Source organism: Larus michahellis, chromosome W, assembly GCF_964199755.1.
Source record: "Larus michahellis chromosome W, bLarMic1.1, whole genome shotgun sequence".
In the NCBI taxonomy this organism is placed as follows: domain Eukaryota; kingdom Metazoa; phylum Chordata; class Aves; order Charadriiformes; family Laridae; genus Larus; species Larus michahellis.
Genome location: NC_133929.1, coordinates 22,129,316 through 22,149,786, shown reverse-complemented (window position 1 = coordinate 22,149,786; position 20,471 = coordinate 22,129,316). Strand labels below are relative to the sequence as shown.

General features: G+C 38.8%; 1 pseudogene; it reads right to left on the bottom strand.

Annotated features, from left to right (window-relative positions):
• Positions 1-4,469: 4,469 nt before the first annotated feature.
• Positions 4,470-18,859, bottom strand: LOC141735464 (uncharacterized protein C5orf34-like; annotated as a pseudogene).
• Positions 18,860-20,471: the final 1,612 nt, after the last annotated feature.

Sequence of the window (20,471 nt, the reverse complement as noted above, 5' to 3'; positions counted from 1 at the left end):
ATATAAATGTTCTGCAGGTCAAGAGTGAAATCAGACTAGAAAAAGCAAAACTCTGTTCCACCAAAATAATCTCTGAAATTGTTATTTTTGTCTGAAAAAAAAAATCTTTTCAGAATGTTTACAAAATATTGCAATAAAGCATCATAGGTTTTGCTATCCTATAAATCTCAGAAAGCATAGTTGTGGAGCTAGCATTCTTGTTAAAACAAAAAAAGTGTGAAATAGATGTATTATACAAGAATGATTAGAAAGCTAACTTCACATTTAAAGAATATAGGTGGTCGGTACAGTTAACTTATTGAAGAAAAGATTTAGGTTGGGTTTACATAAAACACATGCACACAACAATTGATATAACAACACTACTTAGAGTTGTGATTTCTCATTATATTTTTATATGGGATAAAGTATTAAAGCATTGTCTCCACCTATACCCACAAAATAAAGTTTTGTTGATATATTTAATTTAAGGAAATTATAAAAATAATTTTAATAGATGCACAGATGACACTGATCTAAATATTTTCTTGTGTCAGTAATTTACAAAGCTGTAAACATGCATTTGGGGAAATATCTAACACTAAGAGACCTTTCAATTCATGGTGTAAGACAATGGCTAAAATTAGCATTTAGAAACATCAGTCTCCAAAATTTTTGCTCCAATTTTGCAAGAAGTTATCAGGTATATGAATAAATATAGGAATTTAATGCATAAAATTCTATTGTCCATTTTATGCAAGAAGTCAAAAGATTGCAGTGGTCCCTTAAAATTCTATAATCTCCTAAACCCCATAATTTTATATTGGGTGTTAATTTATGTTAAAAATTTAATAAAATGCAATTACCCTTTAAGACACAAGCTCAAACCTTCAATGCATTATCTCCTGGAAAAGCAGATTTGAACATAAAACAATCTGTGAAGGACTGATAATTCAAATATTTTGGGGTGAGATAATTATAATGTGTTATTGGGGTTGGAGGACAGAAGGCGGTTGAAGAGGAAAGAGGACAAAAGCACACAATACATCAGTAGGATTTTACCAAGATAGTTAGGAACAAATTGAATTAAAACCAAAAGGAAATTAAGAAAAATAAGCAACAATTAAACAAAACAAACATACAATCAGGATCTGCACTGTTTAATTATTTATTTCGGGGACCATAGACTGAAGTGCTTGAAAAGAGCCCTCCCAGGCTACCAAAATGCAGACTTTCTCCTTAATGAGTACTTCAGAACTAAGATGTATCTAAAAGGAAAGAAAGAGTTGAAAGAAACATCCTAGAAGTATTTAGTAACTGGAAACAAACCACAGTACTATCCAGTTGAAAAAAATTAATTTGTCATCCTAGACAAAAAAGAATAAAATAAAAAGAGAGAAAAAGAGAGCACGAGCAAAGAGGAAAAAAAGGCATAAGCAGTTTTTGTGTTACCCTCATTAATTACATCAGCATTCAGATCCTAATAATCCAGTTTAAGATTAAAATACAATCAGTAGGTGTAACTAAAGAGAGGGACAAAGTAAAGACACATGCGGCAGACAGGCATTTAAAATTACAGGTCAGCAACAAATTTTATGTCTTGAGGTAAGGGTATTCTTTATCTCAACACCCAGCACCAAAATCCCTTATTAACCATGTCCTCAGTCATTAAGAAATAAAAATATACTGTCATCTTTACCGCAAAAATGGAAACAAGAATGTTACGGAGCCTAACATATAAGTGACATGCCTGGTTTTAGGTAAAGCTCTACGTTACCGTTTCTAACGTTAAGACCTGACAAGACACACACGTGGGTACCTATATTGATAAGACAGGAATTTGAAGCTAGCTCCTGTCAGAGTGCTACGACAGCCTTCTCCCACTTTAGCTTCTTCTCAGTAAAAAACATCGTATTAGGAAATGCTTAGACCCGGGGACCACGGATCCCGAAATCCCAACCCTGCCGCAGACAGTCCGGAGCGATGAGGAAAAGCCCGCGCCTCCCGCTGGCGGGGGCTACCCGGGTAGTGCTCGCCAGGCTGGCGCAGGGCACGCTCTACGCGGGAAAGCACCACCTTCTGCACCACAGGGAGCGAGGCCGCCGAGATAGGGCGCAGCTCTGCCCAGCCCGGGCAAAGGCGAGAAGCTGGCCACCACCGCTCCCTGTGCCGACCGTGAAGCGAAGCCGACCGCCTCAAGCCCCGACGGCGCGGGGCTAGGAGGCATGCGTGGCCACGGAGAACACTAAGACCACGGCCGGCCCACCACGGCTGAGGGAGCAGCCTATCCCTTTCCTCTTCGCCCGGGGCCGCACTGGGGTGAGGGGAGAAATTTTTTTAGAGAAATTGAAAACAGTTTGAGTATTCCCCACAAGATTAAATAAAGCACTGGAAGAAAAACCAACGGTAAAAGGTTAGTATTTTATTACTAAAGATAGCGTGCACCACCAAGTGACTGACCTCACACCAGAAAGGATTAAACACACTTTAAACAAATATTTATTTACTACAAAACAGTAGAGTAGAAAGCATTTGGAAAACTTTTTACTCTATTTAATACTGGAATACTTGGTGTAAGCTTCTGAATAAAAGCTCATTTTTACAGTTAAAATTGCTTATCCCTACTCTAGTCACTTGAGCAGTTTAAGATGCTTGCACCATCCTCTATAAAATTAAACTATTCAAACAGACATTCATAAATTTATAAAGTAGCACTGTCATATTTATACAGCTGTGCTTTATTATTTCACCCATACTTTTTGCCTATCCACATTATACGACTGTGGTACTTTAATGCCAAATTAAACACTTTGCTGGTCTGAAAAGGCATTCATTCAACTATAGCTTCAGCCTTTATTCCTCTTGCAACTCAAAGCTTCTTCAGACATAGTTGGGACAGCTCCTATGAACATATGTAACACAGGTTTTCACATGCTATGAGGCTTCACTTCCCAGAAGCTACAAGCAGAGATTCAATATCCTGAATTTAGAAGTTTTTTCCCCAAGCCTCCAGATGCACCCTTCACTGATTTCTTCCAGCTCACTCACATTTTCTTTTTCTGACAGTAATGCCAGATGGATTGTTTTTTGCAGATGTCCTTTCCAGAACGTTGCTATTATCCAATAAAACTAGTGTTATTTTGTTAAAAAAAATAAAATCAAAGTCTTCCCCCTAATAATGAGAAAAATGCTTTTCATTTGTACTCATCATCAAAGTCTCACATTTCATAGCATGGTAATTACATAAAGCTAAAAAAAATTGAAAGTATGTTACTTAAAACTATAAGATTTCTAGAAAAGGTCCTTAAGACTTCAATTCACCCAAAAGTTACTTTAAAAAGGAAACTATCTAGCTGATGTCACATTGCACAGTTCAACAGCATGCACTTTTCATACTAATAAAATTGAACACTGGCTTAAAGACATGCAGCACAGCACGCTTTTTTGAACTGGCTGGATAGTGGAACAATACTGAGGTAGTTGATAAACAGAAAGGTATTGTACTACAACAGCAAGCCCAAAGGCAACTACATCATCCCTCTTTCAAGAACAGATTAGCAGATGAGTGTTAGCAAAACTGATGCAATACCCATTAAAGGGCTTCCTTTTTTGTGATTTTTTTTAATTTTAGTTTTGTACTCTGTCACTGATTTTGTTTCTGGTGCTGTTACACAGATGTTGGACAAGATAAATGATAAAAGTGATAAATGGGAAAACAAAAAATGGCTTAAAAAGCTAATTTTAAGAAGTGGGTAAGACAGTAGAAGAAGGTAAGAACAGGATAGAGAGCCTTTGACAATCTAAAAATGCAGACCTGTCCAAAATTATAAAGATTATTAATTGATTTAGTATCAAAAAAGGTTCTCAAATGTATTTTTCTACTTCAGATTTTAATTTTTAATAGTTTCCATCAATAGTGAAAATTAGATGAGCAAAATCCAAGTGGAAAAAAATGACTTATTTTTGTCTTTCATATCACTAGTGCCATTTGTCACTCGTGTTTCCAAAAATCAGGGCTTTGCTAAGAATAGTCTCTTTGCTATAAGTATATATATGCTATATATAAGTATAAATATAGATATAATTTTCATTTCATCATCTATAATTTGAATAACAATTGCTTGCATAATCGATTTCAATTAACACATTTTTATTTCCCAATTATGTTCGTATATGATGTCAGTAGACCTTCAGTCTTAGCAAGAGATCCAAATGTCATTTAACAGTTCAAAGTACTATTTTGAACTGCTTGGTGTTCTGTTAAACAATTCATTTCTTAGTCTAGTTTCTCCTTTTCACCTTGCAAAATACTATCTCTGTAACATTAATCCTACTTTGGCAAAGTCACCATAATTCCAATTTTTAAATAAGGCAGGCAGAAGTGCAATGAAACAAGCTTCACCTAGAACTCAACTTATCTAATGTTTTAAACGCTATAAGAAAAATATGAAACCATACAAAATAAATGGATTTACAGTTTTCATTTTTGACCTTTAGGAAATGCAGTCTATAAAATTCAGAGTGTATAGTCTTTTTGAGCTTTATTTTCAACATTATTTGTAGCCAATTATTTAGGATAAAGATGAATATCAATTTTCTTCAGTTACAGAGTATGCAGCATATTCAGGAATCTCCTATTCATGCAAACGTTTGCACCATTCTATTGCTCTTCTGATGTACCTATGTTAACATGAAAATTCACAAAAAAATGTAGTTATTTAGATGAGAAATATACTCTAGTAATTCAAGCAAAAATTTAAGGCATTAAAGCAATACACCTGGATCTGAAAGAAAAAGCCATGATTCAAAATCTAGCTTTTTCTCTAGGTTTCTTTGCCATTTTTTGATTCCCACTTTTTTTCCCCTAGAATCTCCTTCATATTTAAATCTATGCAGTTATAGAAAATTATAACAAAGCCATATGATTTGTAATTAATAGTGTATAAATGTTAATTTTTGTTTGTGAATATCTGCTTACTAAAACGCAGCAGCACAGTAAGCTTCTGATGATTCCCATAATGAGGCTGTAATTAGAGCAAGCAGATTAGAGAAAGCAATCTGCAGGCAGAGGTCAATATCTGTAATAAAGCAAAAATTGGATCAAGTGCTATTCAGCTCTATATAGAGCAAAGATTATTTTTTTTCTTATCCACTAAGTGCCAAGTTGCAGTTCTAGTTATTTTTTTAAAAGATATTACTGTAACAATTATAATAGAGTGACAGCATGTAGTAGTCCTATATCTGGCAAAGATTCAAGATGTAGCTTTTATCATTACGTGTTTGGTTCCCCCCCACCAAATATATTTTCAGTAAATACCATTTCTTCATATAAAATTACTTATACCTTTCATAGATTCCAGGATGACTTATTTGGATTAGCTGCTGTACCCCATCAGGTGTAGTTAACTTACACCAGCTTACACCTTCATTTACCTTGGAAAAAAATATATATATTAAAAGTATTAATTTTCTGCTGCAGTCTGAAGAAAAAAAAGAGGCAAGTATGCAGTCTGAAGAAAAAAAAGAGGCAAGTATCATCTGCTAATTTAAGAATTAAGTATCTGTGAACATTCCACTTTAAACACTTAAAAGTTTGTGTTTTGCTAAGGATAGAATTTGGTATAGACTGCTATCACAAATGTGTGTATGGGGGGGAGGGGGAGAACACCTGGCACAGCCCCAACACTCATTTTGTGCTATTCAATAATAAATTATTTATAAGAGAGTATAGAAATGTTTCCAAACCTATAGAATTTTATCATTAGTGAGTATAAAGATTTGTGCTAGCTCACATCATGAAGTTATAACATATCTTTCAACACACTGAATATCATATTTATATTGTTTACAATAGAGATATCCACTGACACTTTAACATCTTTTTTGTGTCTTGTCACCTTAGGGTAATAAGCAAAGACATGGAAGCCAAAAGACTCAGCAGTCAACTTTGAATCCCACTCTCACATAATTTTCTCTGTAGTGCCATTTGGCAAAGCTCAACATAATTTTTTTACTTCTATATTAAGTAGATTTAAAAATGTACATGGAATCCCATATGCACAAGGTTACTTTTTCAAGTAATGTTTTGCTATCCGTTTGCTCAATTTTAGATAATTTGAAACAAAACACACACACACACACACACACTCTCTCCCTTCTTTGATTGATATCACAGAATCATAGAATAGTTTGAGTTGGAAGGGACCTTCAAGATCATCTAGTTCCAACCCCCCTGCCATGGGCAGGGACACCTCCCACTAGACCAGGCTGCTCAAAGCCCCATCCAGCCTGGCCTTGAACAACCCCAGGGATGGGGCATCCACAACCTCCCTGGGCAACCTGTTCCAGTGTCTCACCACCCTCACAGTAAAGAACTTCTTCCTAATATCTAATCTAAATCTCCCCTCTTTCAGTTTAAAACCATTACCCCTCATCCTATCATTACACTCCCTGATAAAGAGTCCCTCCCCATCTCTCCTGTAGGCCTCCTTCAGGTATTGGAAGGCTGCTATAAGGTCTGCCCAGAGCCTTCTCTTCTCCAGGCTGAACAACCCCAACTCGCTCAGCCTGTCTTCATAGGAGAGATGCTCCAGCCCTCTGATCATCTTCATGACTCTCTTCTGGACCAGCTCGATCAGGTCCATGTCCTTATGTTGGGGGCTCCAGAGCTGGATGCAGTACTCCAGGTGGGGTCTCACCAGAGTGGAGTAGATGGGGAGAATCACCTCCCTCGCCCTGCTGGCCATGCTGCTTTTGATGTAGCCCAGGATGCAGTTGGCTTTCTGGGCTGCAAGTGCACATTGCTGGGTCATATTCAGTTTTTCATTCACCAATACCCCCAAGTCCTTCTCCTCAGGGCTGCTCTCAAGCCATTCTCCGCCCAGCCTGTATTTGTGCTTGGGATTGCCCTGACCCACATGCAGGACCTTACACTTGGCCTTGCTGAACTTCATCAGGTTCGCACAGGCCCACCTCTCAAGCTCGTCCAGGTCCCTCTGGATGGCATCCCTTCCCTCTAGAGTATCAACCACACCACTCAGCTTGGTGTCATCCACAAACTTGCTGAGTGTGAACTCAGTCCCACTGTCCATGTCCTCAACAAAGATGTTAAATAACACTGATCCCAATGCCGACCCCTGAGGGACCCCACTCGTTACTGGTCTCTACCTGGACATTGAGCCTGTCCTGGGTTGAGCGACACAGGACTAATTTCTCTTCTAATGCTGGGGAAAACTGCACTTTTAGAAGACTCTAGTGTCTGAATTTGTCAAAATATTTACTTTATAGCCAGCCATGCTATGTGGGATTCAAGGTCTCAGTGTTTTCAAGCCTTGCCAGGTGTAGGGATGAGGAGGAGCGAGGCTTGGGCATTTGACTCAGACTGGTCAACAGGATTATTTCATACCATGGACATCATATTCGATATAAATTAGAAAGTTTGCTGCGTAGGTTGTCTCTCCCTTGATGGTGGCAGTCCAGAGAACTTCTTGCCCCGATGCCGGACCCTTGAGCCCTTCCCTCCCTCCCGAAGCCATAGTGCTCGCAGTGTCCGACATTTGCTGTCCTCTGCTGGGAGTGCACAGCTTCCTACTGATATAACTGGCTGAGTATAATTCTTGTATATCTTATATTAGTGTTGGGATTAATACTGGTTCTTTAGTATTATTGTTAATTATTTAGTCTAATCCTATTAAATCTATTTATATTTCAACCCTCGTGTTTCCTTGCTTTCCCTGATTCCCCTTTCCGGGTGGGGAGGGGTCATCGGGTGATAGAATAATTGTCTAAATGACAATAAATCGTTATGGGTTTTCTCAAACCATAACAGAGCCGTTGACCACAATTCTTCGAGTGTGACCATCCAGCCAATTCCTTATCCACCAAGTGGTCCACCCATCAAATACACGTCTCACCATTTTAGAGATAAGGATGTTGTGCGGGATGGTATCAAATGCTTTGCACAAGTCCAGGTAAATGATGTCAGTCACTCTTACCTTATATGCCAATATGAGTGGCTTCTTAAAAGGATAAAATTTCATTTATCTCTTTAGGAGTGAGTTATGCACTAAAATATTTTTCCTCCTTGTTTCTGGTTAAAATACCGCCAATACATTAATGGTGGCATCTGCAGATAGTTCCTATTTTCATTTAGGCTACTATACCAGCTCAAGATTAAGCCACAGTAGAAAACTGCTATGAGTTATGAATCTCTCAAAAGACTTCAGTTTGCATTTTATAGGTATCAAAACTTTTGGTTTGTCATTAGTTTTTAATGAAGAATTTTAATAATTCTTCTAACCCATGAATTACCTGAATCTTACTACAGCAAGAGCTGAAATCCCAGACCATATTCAAGGTCATCCCATCCAAAAAAGCAGCATGAACTTAATGATCTGAGTACACAAGTACTTCTATGCTGTGAATAACCTTTTCATACAGCAAAACTGTCAACATTTCTTGTCCACCTGTCTCAGGTACCTAGAACCAAACAAATACATTAAAAACTTGAGGAAAGGTCACTTACATCATTACAGCTGTTTGTATCTCTTCCAGATTTTCAATTCACTTGTTTTTCCACACCACAACCAGCTCGCTCTATCATGCAATTTTTTTTCTGCTTCACAAATATACCTTAACACTGCATGGTTTTGGTTCTCAAATATATATACCTTTTGATCTTTGTTTATAGGATACACTCACCATTCTTCCCTCTAGACTAGGTCCTATTCCCTATAGTCCATATAATCATCTTTATAACACAAAAAGATTTATAAGTCTTCAGTTACATACCGTTTTCCAGCAGCAGAGATGATAATTATGAGTTAATGATAGTTTAGTCGTGTAGCAGTACTAAAGCATTCTGAGGAAAAAAAAACAACAAAATATTAAGCATTTCATACTTTCTTACTATAATGTCTTTTAAACAGTTGTGACCTTTGTCCTGTAAGTTTATAGACATCCTCAGTGCTAAGTATAAAAATTAAAGGAATTTATATTAATGTCATAATAAGTATTATGTGTAATTTTAACTACTGTCCTTTAAAAGTCAGAGGAATTAATATAACAAAGATAAACAAAGTTACTTGGTTGCCTGAGCAATAATGGAGGATATAGAGTATGGATTTCCTGGTACATCAGGAGGTAGACTGTTTACCAAACACATTTTTTCTTCTCTCTGCAGTAAAGAGCAGAAAGGAAATTAGTTAGTTATAGGTACTGTAGCATGAAAACAGTATTTAAGAGCTTGCAAGATATGAAATTTCTGACGTCCCAGAAAGCAACTATAATCACATTTAAATTTGTCCCAGAAGACAGATAAATATCTCCTTGAAAAATAAAAATTGCAGTTGTATCCTTTAGGCCTACTTCTGTGGGAAGAAACACATTCACAGTTTCTATGCACTCAGTATGGACCAAGTAGTTCTCTTATGAGAGAGAGAAGACTATAGTTCATTACTGAATAACTAAGTTTGACTAACAAGTTAAAGGCTAGATTTGAAGGGTACAAAGCTGACTCTTAATACTGCTTTTAAAATAAAATAAAAAAATCCAAATCTAAGGACAGAAGAAAAATAAACCTTTTAAATTTGCAATTATATTTAATAAATGGTGAAAAAGCAAAGGATGAAGTTAAGAAACACAAATGGAGTAAAAGCCATGGCAAAGAAACTTCTCACTTGAAAACAAAAAAGCATTTCTGCTCTAGTACTTCTAGAAACTTCATATAGTAAAAAAGAAAACACTTACAAGTACATAAATGAGGAGAAATAACTGGACTCCAGACGATCCAATGTGAATCAACAGAAGCCGTTTATTAAGCACAGATCATCATCTTTTATACCCTGCGTTGTAGCCGTACATGCCACTTGCTTATTTCTGATTAGCTAGTTACACTGTCCACGCACTGTCCATGCAGTTCATTCACAGATCAGATTGGTTACAAGAATTCGCATCGTAAATTGCTTAGTCATTAGCACAACATGTTTTCTATCTTCTCAGCTCTCATTTTTCCCATGTACTAATTCCGTCTTCTACCACCTGTTTTGCCCTTAATCTAATCTCTCACAGTAGGGAGGCTGGCTCACGTGGCCATTTTCTCTCAGATGCATTCCTACAATCCCCCCTTTTTCTTCTTGAGCCAGCCAGACCTTATGCATGGCATTTTCTATCATGTCAGTCACTTTGTGGAGAACACACGAGGCTACCATAATCAATAATAATATAACCAACAATAGCATGAGCCCTTGCTTTAGTAAGTCTGATAACCATCCCGTTATACCCCATGAGTTTAACCAATCATCGAAACCATTTTTGACCACTTTTAATTTGGACATGTTATCCTTCAGATCCCGTAACTGCTTATGAATGGATGATGAGTGGTCGGAAAGGTTCATACAACACATACCTTCAAAATCTTCACATCCATGACCCTGAGCTAACAGCAAAAAATCAATAGCCGCTCGATTTTGCAATGTAGCATTCCGAATGCTATCAGCATCAGTAAGCAAGCTAGATAGGATTTCAGTTGTAAGGTTTATCTGTTTACTTGCCCAACACCCTATCTTATTCAACATATTTAATGCCGTTGCTGTTCCTAGCGAAGGAAGAATACTTAGCCCTATTCTTTGTCCGAGATTCGAAAATGTTATAGGGTCGTCACAGGATGGAGTAAAGGTATGAACTGTTCTCTTGGCTCTGTGTTTACTGTGTGCTCTGCTCACTGTGTCTTTGGCCGTACGCAGGCCTCTGCTCGTAGATCTGCCACATCTCCCCCTTTTTTGTTTAACACCAGACCATTTATTAACAAGGTCGCCATGACTTGTGCTTCTACTCGCTGTGACGCTCTTAGCGGGTTATATACTAAACACAATTAAAAACAGAATCAAAAAGAACCCTGCTAAGGCAACAAATACCCAGATTCCTAAATTTAGCCCAGAAAGCCAATTTCTTTGGATTTACCCACGAGAAATCCTTTTGTAATATTTCAAATACATTGTGGTTCATTAAGTCTTGAATCTTTAGTATTTGAGCTTTTAGCTGATCATGGAAAGGACGAATATTTTGTTGCAATGACATGTCAAAAGCGCCTTGGAGATGGTGTTTAACCATTTCCCAGCCATGTAGCGACGTATTCCAGGGGAGAGATGTAACACAAAGTCTTCGAGAGTTGTACTCCCAATCACAATACAGAGAAAGACGTGTTTTTAATGCATTTTGCCGATTCCCTATCCATATTACTGCTGTTTTATACCTTACTCACGTTAAATTTACACAATAAGATTGATTACATTCTTGTATACTTGCATTTTGAGCCGAAGCAAACAGACGGATGAGAAGTACAAATCATTGCAGAATTGTCTTGCTCACAACTTCTATTTGTTGCAGTATTATCTGTGGTTAGCCTGCACCCCGACTTAAGGTGCTTATAATACACCTTCGGTTGTTCAGGCCATTCAACAGTTCTTACAAAATGTCGCTCTACTGCTGTGGATGACAAAGAAGACACGTTTAGAAAATTTAAAACATGAGTTGCTTTATACACTCACTCTTGAGGTGTCATACCTACGGGATTCCCCCTTTTTTGTTTACCAAGCATGGTTTTTAAAGTATGATGCATACGCTCCACAATTGCTTGCCCAGTTGGGGAATGAGGAATACTGGTGACATGTTTAATACCCCATATCTGTAAAAAAAACCAAAACAAAAAGACCTGTACTTTAGCGGACACATAAGCCGGTTCATTATCAGTTTTTATAGTTTTCAGTAATGCCTTCTGAGCTGTTGGGGTTAATGAACATAGAACTTATGGGGGGGGGCGGGGGCAGACACAGTGCTTCAGGGCATCCCCTGTATCTTCAAAGTGTGCTCATGTCTCTCTCCCCCTCGCTCATGTCTCTCTCCCCGTCTCTGACCCGAGACAGCCCCCCTATATCCTGCACTGGATTGAGTGGAGAAGTACAGGCTAGAGTCGCTGCACGCGTGGCCAGTGCATGCAGCAAGTCCCACCAAACTCATGATCCAGCTTTGCTAACAGCAGCTGTCTGATACGTGACTACATTGTTGTAATCCCTTCTTGTTATCTTCTTCTGTGAAGGTCAGGTTCTCATGGATACACACATAGTTTTTAGAGCAACATATTCTACAACTCGTGCAAGGGTACGATGCAAAGCGGCATTTACAACTAATCGTATAATGCTTATTAAACACGGCAAACAGCATACTAAACATAACAGACAAATTCCTTCCACACAGGCAATGAGTATAATTTGCTTCAACCAACCCCACCCCCAAGTCCATCCAGCAAAGAGATTTCACCCAGTGGTCTCCACAAGTTGCTGGTTCGGTCGGTGCAGTTCCTGCAACTGGGCATGGATGGATTTGGAGTGGTCACTTAGATTCATACGATACAGTTCTTTAAAATCTTGACAACCATGTCTGTGAGCTGAAAGCAAAAAATCAGTAGCAGTTCTGTTTTGCAACATCGCATATCGAATACTATCTACATCTAGCAATAACTCAGAAATAGCGGTACTAGTAGCATTGTTAAACTTATCCCTGGCAGCAAGAGAGTCCTTGTTATCAAGAATCCTTGGCAGCAAAAGAGTCCTCGTTAGCAAGAGCGCATGCGGACTCCCTGTTCTTGCTGGTACTGTGCTTTGATCTTCTTCCACAACAGGCCAAGATTCTCAAGCAGCTGGATAAGGTGTCTGTGAGTCCATTACAGGCTTATGTCATCCAAATGTTTTTCTTGCAAGCACCCGAGACTGAATAACAATTGGTGTGATATATGTGTTTTCCAGCACCCAGGTGCGAGTCCCTTGAGTGTATTTACAATCCTCCTCGCCGATTTTCCGTTGCTTTCCCATATTCCACCCCCTTGCTCAAGAGACCGCTTCTGCTGGGGTTCATTTTAGTCTCGCAGGGTATAACACAGAGCAATCTACTAAGGCATGCAATAACATAGACACATATAGGAAAAACCCAAAAACATATCTCTATGGTACTGCTTTGAATCAGGTGTCCTATTTCTCTTTTTCTGATGCTTTCCCGTAATGCTTATGGCATACTTTTGTGCTAACATGGCACATTTCCCATCTAATTGTTCCTGTTCGGTTTCCCTTTTTTTTTCTTTTTTTTTTTCTTTTTTTTTCTTTTTTCTTTTTTTTTCTTTTTTTTTTCATCACTTACGACTGACATAAAAGTCTGCCTTTGCAACAAGAGCTCAGTTTCTCATTTTTCCTTAAGTTTCTCATTTTCCTACAGAGCATCCTATAGATTTTGGCTCAACTCCTTTTCCCAATCAACCATGATCTTATAGACAAACAACAAACAACCAGCCATACGCCCTGCACGGGCGAGCCGTTCCCGAGAGCATAAACGTGTCGGCTGGTGAAAATTCCCCCAATATTTCAGGACTTCCATCGGTTCTACAGCCCATCCTGGTCTATCTACTTGGGGCGTGCTCGCCTTACGTCTAAACATTGTGTATATACAAACTTCTTCACTTGACGGAGTGTCAGCCCTAGATGCATACGAGAACAGTACCACACCGGGCAGAACACCTGCTCAAGTGGAGTCACCTAACGACACTGCACACAACAAAAAGCAAACAGTAGCACAGATGCTGATCAGCAGGTATAAGCTGGCGCCCACACACACTTACACAGCAGACATACAAAAACAGCACTTCTATCTCAGGGAGACGACTGGGGAGGGGAGGGGGCGAGGCGGGCAATGGCAGGAGCAAACAGCTCCGGCTCTGTCCTTCTCTGCTGACATTCTGCCTCCTCCATCAGCCTCAGGTGGAGCAGAGGGGATCAGCAGGGGATCGTCCCAGACCTTCGGACCTGGCCTGTTCGATCCCCCTCCCGTGGGTTGTAATGCTGCACAAGCCCCGGCTGCCGTGGCTCGCTCCGCCTTCATATCTTGTAAGGTCGATAACACCAACCGCCATGTCGTCTCCAACGGTGATGCCTCTTTGTCTCCTTTACTTATCACTTCCCACAGTTTTTTCCCAACAGCCTCCCATATTTCTGGTTTAAAAGCTGTCTGGGGCTCTGGTGCAAATCCGTTCTCTCTGCACCAGGTTAACAACCTTCGGAGCATACGCTCATTGTATTTCACCCCTCTCTTAGAGAGGATATGCAGGAGAAGTCTTAATACAGCCCCTTCTTCTTTTGTTACTTGTTGCCCCATCTCCTGCCCCGGCTGCTCACCTCTCTCTGGGTGTCCGTGGCCACGTCGTCTGTTTCCTCTATTCCGGATTGCCGCCCAATCCTCCCGGTCTCAGTCCAGCTGAGCCGTCCTCTAGCTGGTGGATCTCCTTCTGGGTCTTCCGCCCCTCGCGTTCCACTGCTCAAGCCAAGCGCCGATCGGTATCACGTCAGGGTCACCATCTGAGGAGAAATAACTGGACTCCAGACGATCCAATGTGAATCAACAGAAGCCGCTTATTAAGCACAGATCATCATCTTTTATACCCTGTGTTGTAGCTGTACACACGACTCGCTTATTTCTGATTAGCTAGTTACACTGTCCACACGCTGTGCATGCAGTTCATTCACACATCAGATTGGTTACAAGAATTCGCATCGTAAATTGCTTAGTCATTAGCACAACATGTTTTCTACCTTCTCAGTTCCCGTTTTTCCCATGTACTAATTCCATCTTCTACCACCTGTTTTGCTCTTAATCTAATCTCTCTTGGTAGGGAGGCTGGCTCACATGGCCATTTTCTCTCAGATGCATTCCTACACATAAAGATTAAACTCTAATCAATATATTAGTTTAAAAAGTAAACTACTCTTCTGAATTAGTGAGAAATGGATATTATAGAATCTTACTGCAGTATTTACTTGAGCTTGTGAAATAAGTGTTACAACGCATAAGATTTTTCTTATTGTGTCTAAAATTTATGAAAATACATTCTGAAACAGAAGGAAAAATCTAATTTTTTGTATGATTGATTGCTTGATTCAGTCATTATAGTAATTACCAATGTAGGGACTTCACTATAGACTCCATAGCCAAATGTCTTAAAACTAAGAAAGCCTGCTAACTTGAAGGAGTTCGGAACAATTTTTAAAATAGTTTTATACCTTTTTTGTTCCTTTCTATATTGCATAATATACAAAGTAGTTTCCCAAAAATGCTCCCTCTTACTTAAAAATGAGTCATCACTAGGATAAATTTCTGTGACGTTTGTCCTACCATGGATAAATCTAAGAGAAATAACAAGATTTTACAAAGTATTTAAAATGCCATGTCCATAGACAAGCAAAACAAGTTAGTACACTTGAAGAAAACACTAAGTACAAACAGAGTTTCAACACAACTCCAACATGAAAAACTTTCTACTGTTTCACAAACAACAGAGTGTACCAATTATTTCTTTTAACACAGAAGATTAGCATTACCAGGCTCTTTGTTTGCTTGGGTGGGTGGTGGTGGTGGGGTGTGAGTGTATTTTTTTTTAAACAAGCTAAGGAGAACTTTTTTGTGTTGAGGTAAACATCTCACAAGAGCTGCTCAATCCCCATTCCACCAACCACAAAATATAGCAATGCTAAAGAGAAAATCCACTCTTCTTAGTGGACCAGCCCTACCTAGTGTACACAAAGAGAGAATTGTCAGGCTGAACGTTTCCTGAACAACCTGAAGTCTTAATTTCTACTGCAGCTGTGTGTTTTTCACTAGGATCAGTGGTCTTTTACTTGTGATCATATGATATCTTGGAGTCTAAAACCCATTTAATGACCCAATTCTGCAACTCTGTGGTTAGATGTTTGGACTTCAGTAATGGGACTTTAAGACTAAGTCTTAATGGGACTTCATCCTGGTTTGGGGTGGAGCAGAGCCAACTTTCTGTTCAGTGAGAGAGGCTCTTGCTTATACTTGTTGCTGTGGCAACCAGGGTCAGCTGACTTGGTTGTTTACCCTGTGGAGGGGTTGTACCTGTGGGAAGGAGTGGACAGGTCAGGTGACCCAAACTGACCAATCGGGTATTCCATCCCATGTGCCATGCTCAGTATAAAAGCTGAGGGATCAAAGGGGGTCAGGTTGACTTTTCTTCAATGGTTCTCTTTTGTCAATGGTTGATGTCTGAGGTGGACCCTTTCAGTTCATCTGCCTTTGATCCCCATCAGTGTGTTCAGGAGTCTAGTTCCCATTCATCACCAAGTCCCATCTGGACCTTTCCCAGTGCCTGCTGGTGACATCTCCCTGGGAGCTTGATATGGTTTTGTATATATTTTTTTATATATTGTATCTATTTCATTATTTCCTTTTTTATTTTTTATTAATATTTTATTTAAGTAATTTAGTTTTTGCACCTGTTGTCTTGTCATTGGCCAATGTGGCCTAAACCATCACAGACTTGTAAGAGTAAGTATGGCTACTCACCATGTTTCTGAAGAAATAAGTTATAATACTGAAAAGCTGCTAAACACTTTGTTCAGATGAGATGAAAATTTAGGAATTACACTGAGAAAAAGTGGAAAAAATACTGAACAGAAAGATTAAAGCTTTAAAGACTGATTATGTTTTTATCAAAGACTTTTAGATGCTGATAGCAACTGTAGCATTTTCAAAGTTTGTATAATAGAATTGAAAGTGCAATTTAAAACAACAGTTTTTGAAAACAACATATGGATAAGGTGATTTGCCAGGAAAATCCACAGTTTAGCTGCCTGCAACATGCAAATTATGTAGGTCACCAAGACAGACATTTTTAAAGCATGGAATCTTCAGCATCAAAGGAAGTGATGTAATTTGGAAAGAAACCAAACACCATAATTGTTAGTGAAGTCTGTGGGAGCTCCAACTGTCCAGTAAGCCTCCAAGAAATCAGATCTTATTTAAATGCCTTAAATATGATTTCACATTGGGTATGCCTGAAACAATCAATTTCAGACCTGGAAATATACTGTACTAGAAAATTTGAAGCTCAATGAACGAACAGCAGAAATTAACAGAATCTTATATGAAGATTGTGTACAATTTCTCAAGGGGTGAGAAAAGATGAAATGTCTTACTTGTCCCTAATTTCAATACAAATGAAGTCTTCCAAAGATGAAAAGCATGATCTCATTCATACCTATAAAAACACCCTGGAACCATACAATTCGAATTAGCTGAGGGCATGAATACTTTTTAGTATCTTGATTCTTCTGTAGAAAGAAGTTACAGAAACTCCACCTGCATAAAATACAATAAAAGCTTTAAGTTCCAAGGTGTGTTGTTTTTTTTTCCTTATTGCTTATAATAATTTTTGTACCCTAAATGGAAATATGTTTCTGTACTAAGAACAGATGCATGTATGTTTATTCAAAGGAAAAAAGGCTGCATATTTTCAGTGTCCTCTGATTCCTTAGTTATCCACATTAGTTAACAAATTTATTTTCTCAAACCTGTGAGGGTTTTTCTTAATTGTTTTTAGTGGTGCTGACAGAATATATGTCAGAAGTATTTTCTCAAAAACAAACAAAAACCCCTGTGTTCTTTTTCAGTATTCTCTTTTTCATTTACATTTTTATACAGCCATGTTAGAAAATATAATTTATTCTTCACTGGACTAATTACTATTTATCCATTACAGTAGGATACAGAATGTTGGTTTCACACATTTCATGTTTCAAGAAGTTCCTAATAAAGAATACGATAGTAAATTTCTTATAGCTAGAATTCAGTTATTTTGCTAGAGGTTGAGGTTCAGAATTGCAAAACATATGTTAACAATTAAGTAGTCAACAGTTTAAATTACCTGTATAAATATGGGGCTCTGCAGCTGAATGGCAAAGCTGTAGGCAAATGAGAAACTGTTACATGTGTTTCAGGGTCTATTAAAACATCAGCTCCTATTGATGTATTGATTGTTATTCTCATGTGTCTTCATTACATTCTTAACAGTATGTAAGTTATAGCGCACTAATGCCAATGACAAAGGCATTCCATTCTTCTAGGTATGAGGAAACAGACCAATGCTGTGTATTCACAGGTGTATTCGGAAGATCAATTTGTGTAAAACAAAGAGACTCCATCTCTCTTTCTTTGGTCTTTTGGTTTGGTTGGTTCTCTGTGTTTACCTTCAGTGCAACCATGTTAATTCTTATTCTCTATTCTTGTTTGTTTTGAAGATATTTACAGAACAGAATTTTTTATTTGATTTTCCATACTGATTTCCAGTTTGACAGTTACTGTTCTTTTGAGAAGAGCGTAAGGATGCTGCGGATGTGGATAGAGCATATTTCTGAAGAAGAATTTAAAATATGATAAAGATTTTAGACTTTTCCAATACAACATTTGGAAAGTCTCAAAAGAATAGCCTCATCTTACTGCAGTGATATTCAAGTACAGACTGCTGCTTCAAATAGCACTTTTGTTCAAAACAAAGAATATTTTCACACCATATGCCCTTGTGCTACCCCTTCTACAAAAATGAAGCTGATGATTCTTAACAATTTACTCCAAACAAACAGTGGCATCTGCCTCAAACCCCAGATTAAAGCTATGCCCAAAGAGGAGATATAGTTAGATAGTTTAGAAAATGCACTAATCATATCCTGAAACTAGAAGAATTCTGTCAAGCTAGAGAATGCTTTTTCTAGTCATCTGCAAGAGTTCTGCCCAAAAAGGAGATATTTTCCTTTTTATTGTCCTTATACCTGATCACTGCACAGAAAACATCCTTAGTATGCTTTCATTTGAAGACTTCAGGTACAGCACTGGATAAACACAGAAGTGCAAACCCTCTCAAATAAGGTGTGAAAAAAAAAAAGCAACTAAAGATTATTCACACTGCTCATCATTTGTTTTATTTCAATTTAATCAGCTTTGCCTCATTTGACTGACCTTTAATCAAATATGTTTCAGCCAGGATCATACTTCGGCCCAGCACTGGAAAAGCCCGGAGTCCAATAAAAATGAAATATGACAGCACTAGTGTATTAGTGAGAATGTCTGCTGAAGGTATTTGGGGCACTAAAGATGAAAATTTAACATAAAGAATTGCAAAAGGACCCTAAAAAAAAATAAATCGAGTGGACAATAAGGCTGCAGATAAAATTTCAGTGGAGATAAATATAACACGATATAAATGGGAAAAGACAATCCTAAATTTACATATAAAAGGATGGGCTCTGAGCTGACTACCTGTCCTGGTTTGAGGTAAAACAGAAGCAACTTTCTGTTCAGTAATTTTACTTCTTAGCTAGGCCTCTTCTAACTCTCTGAAATTAACAGCATGTTGTGTCTAAAACGGGTTGTTCTCAGAGTGATAAGACCAATGTTTACAATTAGTGCCAAGGAATGGTACGCAGAGAGGCTCTTGCTTATACTTATTGCTATAACAACCAAGGTCAGCTACCTTCATTATTTGCCCCATTGGAGGGTCGGAAAGGGAAAAGCGTAGAGGGGTCCCACCTGCAGGGAGGAGCGGACAGGACAGGTGACCCAAAATTGACCAACAGGGGTATTCCATCCCATCTGCCCCATGCTCAGTATAAAAGCTGAGGGATCAAAGGGTCAGCCCTCTTTCTTCAAGGGCCGATGTCCAAGGAGGACCCTGTCTGTTCATCTGCCTTTGATCCTGATCCAAGCATTCCTGACTCCATCTGTGGAATCCAGTTCCCACCTGTCACTGAGTCCAGCCTGGGACTTCCCCAGTGCCTGCCGGTGACATCATCCTGGGAGCTTAATACGGTTTTGTATATACTGTATCTATTTCATTATTTTCCTTTTTATTATTAATATTTCATTAAAGTAGTTTAGTTCCTTCTAAATTTGTAAATCTCTTTATCTCTCCTCCTCCTCTCTGTGTACAAGAGAATGGGGGGGAGCATCTGTCGCTGGCCATTGGCCAATTTTGCCAAAACCATGACACTACCACCAACTAGGAATGAGATCTTAATGTTATGATTGACAGTCCCATGAAAACATACTCTATATTCAGTAGCAGTTTAAGCAGTATATAGAATCATAAAATGTGTTGGGTTGGAAGGGACCTTTAAAGGTCATCTAGTCCAACCCCCCTGCACTAAGCAGGGACATCTTCAACTAGATCAGATGGCTCAGAGCCTCATCAAGCCTGGCCATGAATGTCTCCAGGGATGGGGCATCCAACAACTCTCTGGGCAGCCTGTTCCAGTGTCTCACCACCCTCATGGTAAAGAACTTCTTCCTAATGTCTCATCTAAACCTACCCTGCTCTAGTTTAAAACCATTTGGCCCTCTGTTCCCCTCAGGAGGGAGTCACCAACGACTATAACCCTTCTTTTCTTCCTTGTGGATGTGGTCGTAATACAGGCAGTGTGCCTTTCTGACTGTGGAGATGTCTCTGGTGTAGATTGCCCATCATCCACATCCTCATTTGACTGGCCTTCCTCAACCAGAACCTCATATCTGTTGTTCAGAGGTACCGGGGAGGTGAGGTGGGCAAGGAGGGAGTTCGCCTGCTGCCCCGACCATGAACTTGCCTCCATTCACTCTTTTCATTT